We start from the raw sequence: 19124 nt of genomic DNA on the forward strand, positions 1-19124 counted from the left end.
AGTAATGGTGTGGGGTGGCCTTTTTTTGGAGGGCCGCACAGCCCTCCATTGGCTCACCAGATGTAGCCTGACTGCCATTCGGTACTGAGATGAAATCCTCAGACCCCTTGTGAGACCATATGCTGGTGCGGTCGGCCCTGGGTTCCTCCTAATGCAGGACAATGCCAGACCTCATGTGGCTGGAGTGTGTCAGCAGTTCCTGCAAGATGAAGGCATTGAAGCTATAGACTGGCCCGCCCATTCCCCAGACCTGAATCCGATTGAGCACATCTGGGACATCATGTCTCGCTCCCTCCACCAACGTCACGTCGCACCACAGACTGTCCAGGAGTTGGCGGATGCTTTAGTCCAGAACTGGGAGGAGTGTTATGAAAGGCAATTCAGTACTACAATGGACATAGCGGTCAAAGCACATACAGTGATCTGACAATAACCCAAAATCATAGAACGAGCTCTGAGACGTGGGAACTCTGCAGACCGCAATCCCTAATCCTCTCCAAACAACACTAGAGGCAGCCGTGGATTGCGCCTAACTCTGCCTATGCAACTCGGCACAGCCTGAGAAACTAACTAGCCTGAAGATAGAAAATAAGCCTACCTTGCCTCAGAGAAATACCCCAAAGGAAAAGGCAGCCCCCCACATATAATGACTGTGAGTTAAGATGAAAAGACAAACGTAGAGATGAAATAGATTCAGCAAAGTGAGGCCCGACTTTCTTAACAGATCGAGGATAGAAAAGGTAACTTTGCGGTCTACACAAAAAACTAAAGAAAACCACGCAAAGGGGCAAAAAGACCCTCCGTACCGAACTAACGGCACGGAGGTACACCCTTTGCGTCCCAGAGATTCCAGCAACAAAATAGACAAGCTGGACAGAAAAAATAGCAAACAAATAGCAAAGAAGAACTTAGCTATGCAGAGCAGCAGGCCACAGGAATGATCCAGGGAAAAGCAAGTCCAACACTGGAACATTGACAGGAAGCCAGGATCAAAGCATTAGGTGGAGTTAAGTAGAGAAGCACCTAACGACCTCACCAGATCACCTGAGGGAGGAAACTCAGAAGCCGCAGTACCACTTCCCTCTACCAACAGAAGCTCACAGAGAGAATCAGCCGAAGTACCACTTGTGACCACAGGAGGGAGCTCTGCCACAGAATTCACAACAGTACCCCCCTTGAGGAGGGGTCACCGAACCCTCACCAGAGCCCCCAGGCCGACCAGGATGAGCCACATGAAAGGCACGAACAAGATCGGGAGCATGGACATCAGAGGCAAAAACCCAGGAATTATCTTCCTGAGCATAACCCTTCCATTTAACCAGATACTGGAGTTTCCGTCTAGAAACACGAGAATCCAAAATCTTCTCCACAATATACTCCAATTCCCCCTCCACCAAAACCAGGGCAGGAGGATCAACAGATGGAACCATAGGTGCCACGTATCTCCGCAACAATGACCTATGGAATACGTTATGTATGGAAAAAGAATCTGGAAGGGTCAGACGAAAAGACACAGGATTAAGAACCTCAGAAATCCTATACGGACCAATGAAACGAGGTTTAAACTTAGGAGAGGAAACCTTCATAGGAATATGACGAGAAGATAACCAAACCAGATCCCCAACACGAAGTCGGGGACCCACACGGCGTCTGCGATTAGCGAAACGTTGAGCCTTCTCCTGGGACAAGGTCAAATTGTCCACTACATGAGTCCAAATCTGCTGCAACCTGTCCACCACAGTATCCACACCAGGACAGTCCGAAGACTCAACCTGTCCTGAAGAGAAACGAGGATGGAACCCAGAATTGCAGAAAAATGGCGAAACCAAGGTAGCCGAGCTGGCCCGATTATTAAGGGCGAACTCAGCCAAAGGCAAAAAGGACACCCAGTCATCCTGATCGGCAGAAACAAAGCATCTCCGATATGTTTCCAAGGTCTGATTGGTTCGTTCGGTCTGGCCATTAGTCTGAGGATGGAAAGCCGAGGAAAAAGACAAGTCAATGCCCATCCTACCACAAAAGGCTCGCCAAAACCTCGAAACAAACTGGGAACCTCTGTCAGAAACGATATTCTCTGGAATGCCATGTAAACGAACCACATGCTGGAAGAACAATGGCACCAAATCAGAGGAGGAAGGCAATTTAGACAAGGGTACCAGATGGACCATCTTAGAAAAGCGATCACAGACCACCCAAATGACTGACATCTTTTGAGAAACGGGAAGATCAGAAATAAAATCCATAGAGATATGTGTCCAAGGCCTCTTCGGAACCGGCAAGGGCAAAAGCAACCCACTGGCACGAGAACAGCAGGGCTTAGCCCGAGCACAAATCCCACAGGACTGCACAAAAACACGCACATCCCGTGACAGAGACGGCCACCAAAAGGATCTAGCCACCAACTCTCTGGTACCAAAGATTCCAGGATGACCAGCCAACACCGAACAATGACCCTCAGAGATAACTTTATTGGTCCACCTATCAGAAACAAACAGTCTCTCCGCTGGACAACGATCAGGTTTATTAGCCTGAAATTTTTGCAGCACCCGCCCCAAATCAGGGGAGATGGCAGACACAATTACTCCTTCCTTGAGGATACCCGCCGGCTCAGACAAACCCGGAGAGTCGGCCACAAAACTCCTAGACAGAGCATCCGCCTTCACATTTTTAGAGCCCGGAAGGTACGAAATCACAAAGTCAAAACGGGCAAAAAACAGCGACCAACGAGCCTGTCTAGGATTCAACCGCTTAGCAGACTCAAGATAAGTCAAGTTCTTATGATCAGTCAATACCACCACGCGATGCTTAGCTCCTTCAAGCCAATGACTCCACTCCTCGAATGCCCACGTCATGGCCAGCAACTCTCGGTTGCCCACATCATAATTTCGCTCAGCAGGCGAAAACTTCCTGGAAAAAAAAACGCATGGTTTCATCACTGAGCAATCAGAACCTCTCTGCGACAAAACAGCCCCTGCTCCAATCTCAGAAGCATCAACCTCGACCTGGAACGGAAGAGAAGCATCTGGTTGACACAACACAGGGGCAGAAGAAAAACGACGCTTCAAGTCTTGAAAAGCTTCCACAGCAGCAGAAGACCAATTGACCAAATCAGCACCCTTCTTGGTCAAATCGGTCAATGGTTTGGCAATACTAGAAAAATTGCAGATGAAGCGACGATAAAAATTAGCAAAGCCCAGGAACTTTTGCAGACTTTTCAGAGATGTCGGCTGAGTCCAATCGTGGATGGCTTGGACCTTAACAGGATCCATCTCGATAGTAGAAGGGGAAAAGATGAACCCCAAAAATGAAACCTTCTGCACACCAAAGAGACACTTTGATCCCTTCACAAACAAAGAATTAGCACGCAGGACCTGAAAAACTGTTCTGACCTGCTTCACATGAGACTCCCAATCATCCGAGAAGATCAAAATGTCATCCAAGTACACAATCAGGAATTTATCCAGGTACTCTCGGAAGATGTCATGCATAAAGGACTGAAACACTGATGGAGCATTGGCAAGTCCGAATGGCATCACTAGATACTCAAAATGACCCTCGGGCGTATTAAATGCAGTTTTCCATTCATCTCCTCGCCTGATTCGCACCAGATTATACGCACCACGAAGATCTATCTTGGTGAACCAACTAGCCCCCTTAATCCGAGCAAACAAATCAGATAACAATGGCAAGGGGTACTGAAATTTAACCGTGATCTTATTTAGAAGGCGGTAATCTATACAAGGTCTCAGCGAACCATCCTTCTTGGCTACAAAAAAGAACCCTGCTCCTAATGGTGACGATGACGGGCGAATATGCCCCTTCTCCAGGGATTCCTTCACATAACTGCGCATAGCGGCGTGCTCAGGCACGGATAAATTAAACAGTCGACCTTTTGGGAATTTACTACCAGGAATCAAATTGATAGCACAATCACAATCCCTATGCGGAGGTAGGGCATCGGACTTGGGCTCATCAAATACATCCCGGTAATCAGACAAGAACTCTGGAACCTCAGAAGGGGTGGATGACGAAATTGACAGAAATGGAACATCACCATGTACCCCTGACAACCCCAGCTGGACACCGACATGGATTTCCAATCTAATACTGGATTATGGGCTTGTAGCCATGGCAACCCCAACACGACCACATCATGCAGATTATGCAACACCAGAAAGCGAATAACCTCCTGATGTGCAGGAGCCATGCACATGGTCAGCTGGGTCCAGTATTGAGGCTTATTCTTGGCCAAAGGCGTGGCATCAATTCCTCTCAATGGAATAGGACACTGCAAGGGCTCTAAGAGAAACCCACAACGCTTAGCATACTCCAAGTCCATCAAATTCAGGGCAGCGCCTGAATCCACAAATGCCATGACAGAATACGATGACAAATAGCAGATCAAGGTAACGGACAGAAGAAATTTTGACTGTACCGTACCAATGGTGGCAGACCTAGCGAACCGCTTAGTGCGCTTAGGACAATCAGAGATAGCATGAGTGGAATCACCACAGTAGAAACACAGCCCATTCAGACGTCTGTGTTCTTGCCGTTTAACTCTGGTCAAAGTCCTATCGCACTGCATAGGCTCAGGTTTAAGCTCAGGTAATACCGCCAAATGGTGCACAGATTTACGCTCACGCAAGCGTCGACCGATCTGAATGGCCAAAGACATAGACTCATTCAAACCAGCAGGCATAGGAAATCCCACCATGACATCCTTAAGGGCTTCAGAGAGACCCTTTCTGAACATAGCTGCCAGCGCAGATTCATTCCATTGAGTGAGCACGGACCACTTTCTAAATTTCTGACAATATACCTCTATCTCATCTTGACCCTGACAAAGAGCCAGCAAATTTTTCTCTGCCTGATCAACTGAATTAGGTTCATCGTACAGCAATCCGAGCGCCAGGAAAAACGCATCGATATTACTCAATGCAGGATCTCCTGGCGCAAGAGAAAATGCCCAGTCCTGAGGGTCGCCGCGCAAAAAAGAAATAATCAAAACCTGTTGAACTGGATCACCAGAGGAGCGAGGTTTCAAGGCCAGAAATAATTTACAATTATTTTTGAAACTCAGAAACTTAGTTCTATCTCCAAAAAACAAATCAGGAATAGGAATTCTTGGTTCCAACATAGCTTTCTGATCAATAGTGCCTTGAATCTTTTGTACTCTTGCCGAGAGCTGATCCACAAATGAAGAGAGACTTCTAATATCCATCGCTACACCTGTGTACTGAACCACCCAAATGTCTAGGGAAAAAAAAAGGCAAAACACAGTGCAAAGAAAAAAAAATGGTCTCAGAACTTCTTTTTTCCCTCTATTGAGAATCATTAGTACTTTTGGCTTCCTGTACTGTTATGAAAGGCAATTCAGTACTACAATGGACATAGCGGTCAGAGCACATACAGTGATCTGACAATAACCCAAAATCATAGAACGAGCTCTGAGACGTGGGAACTCTGCAGACCGCAATCCCTAATCCTCTCCAAACAACACTAGAGGCAGCCGTGGATTGCGCCTAACTCTGCCTATGCAACTCGGCACAGCCTGAGAAACTAACTAGCCTGAAGATAGAAAATAAGCCTACCTTGCCTCAGAGAAATACCCCAAAGGAAAAGGCAGCCCCCCACATATAATGACTGGACACTAGCTAGCTACACTTTCTGACTGATATACAACCACCTAGCTAACTAGCTAAAATCTAGCTGCTAACAGTGCCAGCATCAGGAGCAGCCTCTCTGCGCTGTTACAGTGTCCAAATGGCGCTAAAACAAGAAGTACGCTCTTTATATGGAGAGGAACATGTGATTTCAGCGGCCAATGACACAAGCAGTGGTGGCAGGACGTTGTGGTTGTTTCCTGCCCCCTGATTGGCTAGCCGCAATGTGCACACATGAAGTTAGGGAAAAAAAAAGTTTACAAGAACGCTGCGCCTCTGAGATCTGCAAACCCCCTCCCCTCATCAAACACATGCAAAATGCTCATGATACACCACCATTATTGTTGCAAAAGTGTTGAAAATACTTTTGTGGCAACGCAAATACTTTCCCGCACTTATTACTGAATGTTACAGATTTTTACTGATTTTATAAAATGTTGCTCATAATTCGGATCACAAATCCGAATGTGCCATATTCGTGCCGAATTTATATTTGATGATCTTTTCTGAACATATTCTCTCATCACTAGTCATGGTATTTGTCCATTGTATGTGTTATTATTTGGTTACCATATGGTGGTAATATCTGATCTGTTCATGGTGTTGTGGTATTTGTTCCTTGTATGTGGTATAAGTCGGTCACTATGTGATGGTAATATGTGGTCTGGTCATGGTGGGGCAGTATTCTTCCTTGTATGTGGTATTATTGGTAACCATGGGATGGTAATATATGGTCTGGTCATGGTATAGCTGTATTTGGCAATCCGTCGCAATGTGTCACTAATGAAAGTCTATGGAGAAAAAACGCATCCTGCAGGCAACTTTGCAGGATGCGTTTTTTCTTCAAAACGACGCATTGTGACGTGCGTCGAACGACGCTAGTGTGAAAGTAGCCTAAAATGTGGCCTTGGGTCTTGTAGTACCATACTCTGGATGAACACTGCAGAAGATTAGTTTGAAATAACTACTATATAGCCATATTTAACAACTATATATAACAAACATCTAGGTGAAATGGAAAATCTACAGGTAACATCACATAAGAAAATGGAAATGATACATTTGTTACTTAAGACAAGAGCCTTTAATATCCATTATTTTATTAGAAACAACACTTGAGATAATAAACCTCCAAGAAAATAAATTTATTTAAAGTCCGAAGAAAAAAAAAAAAGAAAACACAGAAACAGTAATGAGAAACATCAAATATAAATTGAAATACACATTGTAATGACTTATAATGGCTTGTGTAACCAGAGAAGTACCAAACTGACATTCGGAAATTGATTGAGGTATTTAACTATTTTTTGGCTACAAAACCTTACATAGCATAACAGACTTTGTCATAATAAAATATATACTTTCTATCAGGATCTGTTCAATGGAAATATTATGGGGGTTGTTTTTTGCTCTTTAATTTACTAATGTTGTCAACTTTCCTAGGAAATTTCCTGTGATGATCTGATGTGTACTTAATGGCTGAGCTGGGGAGAATTATGAATGTTCTTACCTGCAATGTTATTTTATAAAAAAAAGTGTGGGGACTAAAATAATGATGGCCTCCCCTTACGGATACCCTTCAGGAATGAATGGCCATTTATACGGGCACATTGGCTCATTCATATGTGGTTGTGCCTGGTACTAGAGCTCAGCCTGAGGCAATCCTTCACCGATCCCCATTCTATCTGTAGAATAGGTCACCCATATTTTAATCCAGGTAAGCCTCTTTTAACATTAAAGATCTAAGAGTAATATAAAACAATCTTAATTAATGGGGGAGTCATTAATCAGGAACAAATGATGTGATGAACATAAAAAGTGATGTCAAGATCAATCCAGTTTTCAATTCCTTAAAGTGCAAGCGCACCAATAAAAAACTTTTGACACATCACAAAAATTTTGATCAGGTGCTAAGACGCTGCCGATTTACAAAATGAAGGATCAGAAGACTTAATTTGCTTGCTGCTCTACTGAAGATTGGCTTAATAGAAAGTGTTTGAGTCGGTCTTCATTGTGTTCGAAAAAAATCTAGTAGCTGTTTTGGGTGAGAATCATGCTTCCTCTGAAGCTCAGAGGAAGGCCGGGGTCACACTTGCAAGTGAGATGCGAGTCTCTTGCATCAATACCCGGCACTGCCTCCGGCACTCGGGACCGGAGTGTGCGGCTGCATAGAAATACATACAGCCGCATGCTGCGGTCCGAGTGCCGGGTATTGATGCGCGAGTTTCTTGCATCACACTCGCAAGTGTGACGCCGGCCGAAGCATGATTCTCGAGCGAAACGACTGTTAGCCACAATTGTCTCCACGATCTCTGTTTATGGAATTGCAATAAAATGATATCATAATGCAAAGCGGTGAGTGCCCCATTCTTCTTGCAGCATTATTACCATTGGACTCTTTCATGCTGAGCCCCACATAGGCTTTTTTAGGCTGCTAATCCGTAATATCGTAAATCACTACCGCTGGAGTGCGCAGGATGTGGATGGGAGAAGGCCAGATCTGGGTTTTACTGTAAGTACAGAAGCGCTTGATTGTACACGTCTGCCCCTTCTTTTTTAGCAAGGTATTAGCACCTGGATGTTCACTAATCAAAACATCTGACATGTAGATATGGCATGTGAAAAGTTTTGTCCTCATGAACGAGTGTTCCATGGAACATTAATCGTGATGTAAATAAAAGACCATCGTGCATGGGCTGCCGAGAACAAGGTCAGCCTATGTGCACTGAATGATCTATTACTGATTGTTCAGTGCGCCTGAGAATCGGGGTCCGCCTGCGCAAACAGACTAAGAAAATGACCGCCATCCCGCAAACATGTTGCAGATCAGTGGTCATTTAACGCTGTGCACTACCAGGTGTAAATGGACCTTGAAAATACAATTACACTTTAAGCAGTCCTGTACTGCTCTTAGGACTGTTTCTGCACATTATCAGCTTTCATTTTTTATCACACTACGTATTCATGATTATCTTTGCTCTGTAACTTAAAATTTTAATGATAATTTCAAAAAGAAAAGTTGCAAAAGCAAAGTCAAAGAGACAGCCACCCAGACATTTCAATTAAACAGGTCCGTTAAAGTCCAGCAAGAATAGTATTCACCATCCATTAACACTAAATAATATCATTTTAAGACAAATTTAGCAGCAAGTTAGTAGCTAGTTACCATTACTACCTTTAAAAGGCAAAAAAAATAAAAAAAATATCATACATAGTTTTTTTTTAAAGAAGTAATTTGTAATGCTGGCTGGGTTATCAGTCCTCCTCAATTACAGACGTAGTTTACGGTAATAACACCAGTCTATCCGGTACGATTGAAGCATCGGTCTCATGATCTGAATTTTTTTTTCCACCTGACATTCTTTATAAAATATAATTCCCATCTTGTTCCACTGTCAGAGCGTCTGCTGCCATTTTATGGGCTATCATTAGGATCTGCATACACTTAATTTGCAGGATGTCTAATGTAAAAAGAACATTGCGGCCCCACGTACTCTAATTAATTTTTAAAGCGTAGTTTCTCTTGAGTATATTGCTCACTCTTGTAAAGGTATGGAGTGAGCGCCCAGCCGTGGTCTAAGACTGAAGGCCTGACCATGAGTGAAGACTATACACCTGACCCTGGCTCTAGGGGACATGGGATAAGCCCCTCAAAGCTTTTTTGACCCTGGCTCTTAGTGAGAGTCTCAAGTGAGGGGACTTTATGCCATACAAGGGTTTATGGAAAGGAGTTGTGTTAGGCTACTTTCACACTAGCGTTTTTTTAAATCCGTCACAATGCGTCGTTTTGCAGAAAAAACGCATCCTGCAAAAGTGCTTGCAGGATGCGTTTTTTCCCCATACAGTTCTATTGACGACGCATTTGCGACGGATTTGCACACTTCGCATCCGTCTTGCGACGAATGCGTCGTGCTTTGGCGGAAAAAACCCTACATGTAACGTTTTTTTTCTCCCGACGGACCGCTTTTTCCGACCGCGCATGCGCGGCCGGAACTCCGCCCCCACCTCCCCGCACCTTACAATGGGGCAGCGGATGCTCCGGAAAAATGCATCCGCTGCCTCCATTGTGCAATGCAGCAAACGCTAGCGTCGGAATCTCTCCCCGACGCTAGTGTGAAAGAAGCCTTAGTCAGACAACCCATGTAATGAGGACCTGTCACCAGTTCAAAAGTGGACAGTTTTCTGCTCTCCTGAGTACTCCATTTCTTTTCCAAATCTACCATACAGTTGGAGAGTGGTGGACCATTTTCATTAGCTTGTGCAAATCGCTCATTTTTATTGTCTTTACTACTGGTCAGTAATTATTCAGAACAGTGTAACTACATGACCACAGATAATCTGTAAGCCACACCCTCTTGGAAAGACAAAAAAAAAAACCAGAATACTCGTGGGACCAGCAGGAACAGAACAAGATTAAAAAATTAGACAGTTCTAATCTAGTGACAGGTTTTCTTTAAAGGGGTAATAAATCAATGGATCCCATCATATCGCTAATGTTATTCATAGCTAAGACCTTAGGATGTCTAATTTTTCTGAAGCACTAGCAAATTCATATATGGTTTCCAGTGTACAAAAACAAACGAAATGAAAGGTGCACTTAAAACTTAATGGGAGGGCTTTTTTAAGTCTGCCATAATTTTCTTTCCCCTAAATCTTTGTATGTATATGTAGTGTAGTTTGTGCGTGATCATATATTCGCCTACCACCGCGCTCTCCGGGATCCAGCATTGTTCTGCTCCTCTTCTGCGTGACGTCACCAATCTTCAGACTCTCCGGGTCAAACTGCGCTCTGTTTGACCCCGAAGTAGTTTTTACAATACAAGTCTAAGGAGCTTCATAACAAGGCCCCATAGGCTTACATTGTAAAAGAGACTTCCAGCAAATGCATACAGTGATTCGGAGAGACGTCACTGAAAAGAGGAGCAGATGGTGATAGGTGAGTTTATTAACAGACTGACACTACACAGTACATACACATTTACTCAAAATTCATGGGAACACTTCTTTAAAGAAGCCCTCCTCTTCCTCCCATCACAGTTTTTATCCTCTTAAAGGGAACCTGTCACCCCATTTTTTCAGATTGAGATAAAAATACTGTTAAATAGGGCCTGCGCTGTGCATTACAATAGTGTATGTAGTGTACCCTGATTCCCCACCTATGCTGCGAAATACCTTACCAAAGTCGCCGTTTTCGCCTGTCAATCAGGCTGGTCAGGTCGGGTGGGCGTGGTCACAGCGCTGTTTCTTCCTCAGCTTTACGTTGGTGGCGTAGTGGTGTGCGCATGTCGGTGACGAATCCACTGCGTGCACATGAAGAAGCAGCGCGCGATCTGCGCTATTACCCCCTGTCATCGGTGGGGGCGGCCATCTTCCTGGGGCCGCGCGTGCACAGATGGAGTGCTCTGCTGCACGGGGCTTCAGGAAAATGGCCGCGGGATGCCGCGCGTGCGCAGAAGAGATCGCGGCGGCCATTTTCCCAAAGCCGAGTTTGCATCTCGGCTTTGGGAAAATGGCTGCCGCGATCTCTTCTGCGCACACGCGGCATCCCGCGGCCATTTTCCTGAAGCCCCGTGCAGCAGAGCACTCCATCTGCGCACGCGCGGCCCCAGGAAGATGGCCGCCCCCACCGATGACAGGGGGTAATAGCGCAGATCGCGCGCTGCTTCTTCACGTGCGCGCAGTGGATTCGTCACCGACATGCGCACACCACTACGCCACCAACATAAAGCTGAGGAAGAAACAGCGCTGTGACCACGCCCACCCGACCTGACCAGCCTGATTGACAGGCGAAAACGGCGACTTTGGTAATGAATTTCGCAGCATAGGTGGGGAATCAGGGTACACTACATACATTATTGTAACGCACAGCGCAGGCCCTATTTAACAGTATTTTATCTCAATCTGAAAAAACGGGGTGACAGGTTCCCTTTAATATACTGCGCTCATCATATTATATAGCACTGTGCACTTACAATTGCTCCTTTTGCCTTTCTACCCAGTAAATTATTTTATTTTCTCTGCTCTATGCAGAAACAGGAAGTTTATTGTTGCAGTATTTATTATTCCCGCTTCAATTCGTGCCCCATCTGCACCCTCCTACTCCCGCCAGGGACTTTTGTAGTAACTCATTAGTCATACAGGGAAAATTGACCTCCTGTTACTACATAAAGCTTAGAAGGATTCAGGTAGTCACTTTTTAATTATGTGATGTCATAGACCTAATGGAAAAGAGAAGAACTATCTTGATAGAAAAACAAAATGAGACATTGTAAGTGCATAGCGCTATATAATAGGATTATTGCAATATAATAAGATTTTTTCCTGTACGAGTCATAAATCACTGCTAAAGGTCCTGGCAGGGGGGAGAAGGGAGCAGCTGGGTCGGGAGTTGAAGAGGGGAATAATAAATGCTGCAACAAGAAACTTCCTGTTTCTACATAGAGCAGAGAAAATAGAAGAATTAGCTGGATAGAAAGGCAAAATAAGCAATTGTAAATAGACAGTGCTGTATAACTTGATGATTGCAGTATATTAAGAGGATAAAAATTTTGATGGGAGGAGGAGTGCTATTCTAATGACACAGCAACTAAAATATTCTATAGATATTCAGCTCCTGGCTGGAGGATTGTCCTGTCATCAATATTGAGCGTCAATGTTACATACCATGGCCTCCACGTAACCTAATGAATGACTGCGGAGATAAGCAGCCATCTGCCCCCTACCACGACTCCTTTCCAAAGACAATTAAAAGAAATTAACAAATATCTAATATTTCACAACATTTTGCTGAAGACGATCACTGAGGCAGCTATGCTTTAAATCTGAACAGCTGAAAATTGATGGGAATTGTAGAAGAACCATATCATCATATATTACTTATATATTACTTATCCACAACATAATATACGCCGTCTTTTCATTGCATTGCCGTTCACATTAACCACTACAACATACTTTAACTAACACTTGTTTGTGCGGTCTAGTAACCTAAATTAAGATCATACATGTACAAAACCATCCTATTGCTACTGATGTCACATTTTGAAAACCTTTCCTTTATGTGAAAGGAAAAAGTAACATTCATAAATTTTGTTTTCCATGAAATGATATTACTTAACAACATTAAACATGTAACTGAATTACCTGTGCATCTGTGTGCCATAAAGTACACACAACCTGTATATCCACTGTAGTGTCAGATACTGCAACAATATTTGGCCCAGGAGATAGAAAAAAAAAAGAAATAATAAACCTATTATGTAGTGAAAACTTTCACCGTACTTGTCGTCTTTCCCCTGTTCACTAACGGTCATGTTTTATTTTTAATGTTGTATAATATCTATTATGGCTAATAGAAACGTACACTTAAATGGTCACGGTACTTTCAAATAACTTGATTTGAATGATAATTTGATGATAATAACTAGATAACCTGGGAATCATTTTAATAATTATTTAGTCTTAGCCAAAATAATCACTCCAAAAAGTGTGACCACTTGATAGCTCCCTTATGGCTAACTTGCTTTCCACTGCCTGTTGTCAAGTGTCATCCATCTATCAGTAGAGACATAAAAAAGGGTTATTGGAAATGGGGGCAAGTCTTTGTCTCTCTACAGGAAGTGAAGGCAGAACATTTTCTACAGGAAGTGGAGCAAGGACTTCATTTCTTTACGGTAAGTAAAGGAAGGGCTATATCTACAGGAAGTGGAGCAAGGACTGTATCTCTCTGCAGGAAGTGGAGCAAGGACTTCATTTCTTTACGGTAAGTAAAGGAAGGGCTGTATCTACAGGAAGTGAAGGCAGAACTTTTTCTACAGGAAATGGAGCAAGGACTTCATCTCTTTATGGTAAGTAAAGGAAGGGCTATATCTACAGGAAGTGGAGCAAGGACTGTATCTCTCTGCAGGAAGTGGAGCAAGGACTGCATCTCTCTACAGGAAGTGGAGCAAGGACTGTATCTCTACAGGAAGTGGAGCAAGGACTGTATCTCTCTACAGGAAGTGGAGCAAGGACTGTATCTCTCTACAGGAAGTGGAGCAAGGACTGTATCTCTCTACAGGAAGTGGAGCAAGGACTGTATCTCTCCAGGAAGTGGAGCAAGGACTGTATCTCTCCAGGAAGTGGAGCAAGGACTGAATCTCTCTACACGAGGTGGAGCAAGGACTGTATCTCACTACAGGAAGTGAAGCAAGGACTGTATCTCTCTACAGGAAGTGGAGCAAGGACTGTATCTCTCTACAGGAAGTGGACCAAGGATTGTATCTCTCTACAGGAAGTGGAGCAAGGACTGTATCTCTCCAGGAAGTGGAGCAAGGACTGAATCTCTCTACATGAGGTGGAGCAAGGACTGTATCTCTCTACAGGAAGTGGAGCAAGGACTGTATATCTCTACAGGAAGTGGAGCAAGGACTGTATCTCTCTACAGGAAGTGGACCAAGGATTGTATCTCTCTACAGGAAGTGGAGCAAGGATTCTATCTCTCTACAGGAAGTGGAGCAAGGTCTTTATCTCTACAGGACGTGGAGGCAAGACTATATCTACAAAAAGTGGAGCAATGACTTTATCTTTGTACAGGAAGTAGAGTCAGGACTTTGTCTCTCTACATTAAGTGCGGTATGTCTTTGTCTCTCAGCTTCTGATCTCCTGTCTGCCATACTACATGCAGTCATAGCAGAGAGATGGGCCTAAAGTTCAAAACAGACAAGCCATTGGACAACGACAGGAACAATTAGTACAGGGACGCGATGAAAAGGAAGCTCCTGCACCTCTTGTAAAGGCAGAATGCTTATAAAGAGGAACTGTTTACTTAAAAAAAGACAGTTCATGGGCATATTAGACTAGTATGTACACTAAAACAGATTTAGCTGGTTGTGAGCCATGCTTTTCTACAAGTTTTCTATTAAAGGACAAGAATACTTTAAGGTTAAAACATACATTATAATTCCTTGTAAGTAAAAGTCCTAGGGCCATGTAACCCCCCCCCCCTTAATTTTGAGATAAAAAGTGAGAGATCAAAGCTAACGCAGTATTCTGAGGTAAATGTCAGCATTTCAATTTTTTTTATTTCACAGAAGTGTGCTTTTTTTAGTTGGGGGTGACCTACCCCGGCACTTCATATACTTGACTCATCCTGTTCTGTTTAAAATTCTTATCAGCCATTTCTATCTTCAAGAGATTCATACACTCGACTACATTATGAAGAGCTGTACAAATAAAAGAACTAATTATTCCAGTTTAATATAGTAAATGGAACCTGTTATGAGAAAAGTATGCATCTAACTAAAGCCATGGTGCTAAAGTACTAGTAAATACCCTTGTAAACATATGCTGGTGTGAAACGCAAGGTTGAGGAGCAGGGAGAAAATGAAGTCTAATCTCTGCTGCTTGATTCTGCCCGAGGCCATAGCACTGAACAGTCATGGTATTAGCTATCCTATATTAAAGATGCATCTATAGGTTGGGTTGGGATTTTACAGAGTGGCCACCAAGGCTGTGGAGTCAGAGCCCATTTTGGTTGAGTCGGAGTCTGTGTCAGTGTCATGGAAATTGAGGAGTCGGCGTCGGAGGTTTGGCTTACCGACTCCACTGCCCTGGAAGGGCGGTGGAGTCGGAGTCGCGGAGTCAGAGTACATTTTGATGGAGTCGGAATCGGTGTCATGGAAATTGGGGAGTTGGAGGTTTGGCTTACTGACTCCACAGCCCTGGTATCCACGGCTCAGCTATTTAATGGTTGTGAGGTTTAAGGCTTTGTGCACAAAGAATTTATTGGAGCGGACCCTTTCCTAAATATGTTTCAAAAAATCTTGGAAAAAACTCTTCCTATTCATGTCTATAGGAAAATTCACTTTGCTATTCATATGAAAAGTTTTTATTCCTTTCTTTAAAAAGTTTTGAAAAACGCCAGATTGAAAAAGGAAAGTAAATGTGACTTCTTTGTAGTGGAAGCCTCTCCAAACTATGCACTGTCAAATCAAAAGACTGCAAAGAACACCGCAGGAAAAAAACATTCAAAACACCTTCAGCAAAATCTCCCAAAAAAGAAGCATCTCCTGAAGTGGTTTCTGCTTGAAAACCTTAACGTATTGGAGAGCCTTAATACCTCTGTCTGCACATAGCCTAAGAGTATATTTAAGACACCGACGGTTGATTTCCTGGAGCGTCTTTGCCGACGTCTTCTCAGATGTTTTTCCAGCAGCAGAGCAGCCAGAATCTTTGTTCTATACACTTTCGAGAATATATAGAGCTGGCGGCTTCCAAACCACCTGAAAAATGAACATGACTTGGCGACGTTATCAATGTTAATGTTCACTTAGTTTACGCCTATGTAGTAACCGGAAAGGGACTAAATCAGAACCAAACCCTGTGTGTAGTCGTATCCTGCAGCCATAATCCCATTTACATTCAGCTAGAAAAAAAAAGAGGCAACACGTGGAAGGGAGCATGTCTGCAGGATCAAACAGCGCAGAGTTTGTAATTAGTCTGTAACTCTGCCGACACAGAGGTTTGCACATAAAACGGTAAGAGATTTTTTTTTAATCAACGATATTTGAAAATTGGCATCAGTTTTTATTTTGGATGAATCGGAGCGAATAAAATGGTTGAAAAGGTGGACCTGCCCCTCTTCTTTTATACAATAGATTTCTATACATTTTCTTAAGGGTTAGCATCGTGACAAGAGTTAACCAATATGTGAAAAAACAACACAAGAAATAGACCATAAAAGGGGATCACCCAAGGCAATGGATTAAATATGAAAATTACAAATTTTATTAGAATAACACTCATGGACATAGGAAACAACCACATGGAGCACACAATTAAAAGCATTTAAAATTGGTCACACATAGGACCTAGAAACATGAACAAATGGCCCATAATAGAACCCTCCTCCTAGATGCGATCCCTCCCCAAACACACTGTAATGGCTAATAATAATATATAGTACAGTGTAAGATGTCTGCATGAACAGCACTATTGGAATATAGGGTAAAGCAACACAACCTAAGAAGTATAGTTGTGACCATGATGTATAATGCACCAGTCTGAATACCTCACACCAGCAGGATTACCTATGTAACACAAATAAGCAGATATGCAAAAAAAAAAAAAAAAAAAAAAAAAATAACCTTTTTGCAATAACATAAGACATAGACAAAAGCTTAATAAAGCATACACAGTGAATCAGATTGATCCCAAACCACACATATAGCATGTAGGTCTACTCCATTAAGGTATAGAGTTGTATATAATGCAGAGTTAGTTGTGTAGCGCTTCCACTGGTCTAGTCTAACGTGGTATATAACCTGTGCCATTAAGTTGCAAAAGCTCCCATAGTAAGGGAAATAAAAAGATCTGCTGAGGAGTGAGGATTCAGATCACCAATAACAAGAAACCAGTATGCAAACCCAGGAGCTGTTCAAGCTCTGTACATAGCCAAGGGGGGTATCAACAGGAGGAGCAGAGACCCTACGCGTGTCGCCACACCAGTGGCTTCGTCAGGGGTAGCTCCTATGGAGATCCTGCGTCCTTATCTAATCGAGTAATTGCAATTTAAGCAGTTGCAGCTGTGCTGCTTACCAGAGGCCGGCATGTGTTCCATCACCCAGTGATTCCAGAGGCGGTGCTTAGTGAGCTAAGCAAACATGTGAGCCTGGAGGGCTCCCCCCCTCCTCCTATCTTCGTCACCATGCCCTTGGAGTGGTTGCCATAGCACCATGTAAATACTGCAATCCCTGGATTAACCAGTGTGCACACGTCAGGAGATTCCTCCTGCTGTGTGTCGTCACACTTTCAGTCCTGTTACCATAGTCACCAGATGTATACAGAAACTGAGGAGCACAGCAGCACCTGCAGAGTCTATACCAATATGTCTTGCCGCACCTTGTCGCTTCAGTGTGAATCACACCACTACATACTGGCGGCACAGGAATATTAATATTTTTTTTGTTTAATATTTTTTTTGTTTAATATTCCTGTGCCGCCAGTATGTAGTGGTGTGATTCACACTGAAGCGACAAGGTGCGGCAAGACATATTGGTATAGACTCTGTAGGTGCTGCTGTGCTCCTCAGTTTCTGTATACATCTGGTGACTATGGTAACAGGACTGAAAGTGTGACGACACACAGCAGGAGGAATCTCCTGACGTGTGCATACTGGTTAATCCAGGGATTGCAGTATTTACATGGTGCTATGGCAACCACTCCAAGGGCATGGTGACGAAGATAGGAGGAGGGGGGGAGCCCTCCAGGCTCACATGTTTGCTTAGCTCACTAAGCACCGCCTCTGGAATCACTGGGTGATGGAACACATGCCGGCCTCTGGTAAGCAGCACAGCTGCAACTGCTTAAATTGCAATTACTCGATTAGATAAGGACGCAGGATCTCCATAGGAGCTACCCCTGACGAAGCCACTGGTGTGGCGACACGCGTAGGGTCTCTGCTCCTCCTGTTGATACCCCCCTTGGCTATGTACAGAGCTTGAACAGCTCCTGGGTTTGCATACTGGTTTCTTGTTATTGGTGATCTGAATCCTCACTCCTCAGCAGATCTTTTTATTTCCCTTACTATGGGAGCTTTTGCAACTTAATGGCACAGGTTATATACCACGTTAGACTAGACCAGTGGAAGCGCTACACAACTAACTCTGCATTATATACAACTCTATACCTTAATGGAGTAGACCTACATGCTATATGTGTGGTTTGGGATCAATCTGATTCACTGTGTATGCTTTATTAAGCTTTTGTCTATGTCTTATGTTATTGCAAAAAGGTTATTTTTTTTTATTTTTTTTATTTTTTTTTTTGCATATCTGCTTATTTGTGTTACATAGGTAATCCTGCTGGTGTGAGGTATTCAGACTGGTGCATTATACATCATGGTCACAACTATACTTCTTAGGTTGTGTTGCTTTACCCTATATTCCAATAGTGCTGTTCATGCAGACATCTTACACTGTACTATATATTATTATTAGCCATTACAGTGTGTTTGGGGAGGGATCGCATCTAGGAGGAGGGTTCTATTATGGGCCATTTGTTCATGTTTCTAGGTCCTATGTGTGACCAATTTTAAATGCTTTTAATTGTGTGCTCCATGTGGTTGTTTCCTATGTCCATGAGTGTTATTCTAATAAAATTTGTAATTTTCATATTTAATCCATTGCCTTGGGTGATCCCCTTTTATGGTCTATTTCTTGTGTTGTTTTTTCATGGCTTAGTATAGTATAGACCAGGTTGGATCCCCGTTTCCTATGTGGTGCCCCCGCTCTAGTTATTAAGAGTTAACCAATATCTGGCAGTCCAAAAGAAAGCCGCCCAGAGAGAAATAAAATGGGCCACGAAATTGCTACATGCTAGATTAGAGGCATATCGAGGGTCTGCTTCACATATTAAATCTTTCAATACTGTAGGAAAATATTGTATATAATGAATTTCTATATAATCCTTAGATTCTGTATA

The sequence above is a fragment of the Ranitomeya imitator genome, chromosome 1 (assembly GCF_032444005.1).
Source record: "Ranitomeya imitator isolate aRanImi1 chromosome 1, aRanImi1.pri, whole genome shotgun sequence".
NCBI lineage: Eukaryota > Metazoa > Chordata > Amphibia > Anura > Dendrobatidae > Ranitomeya > Ranitomeya imitator.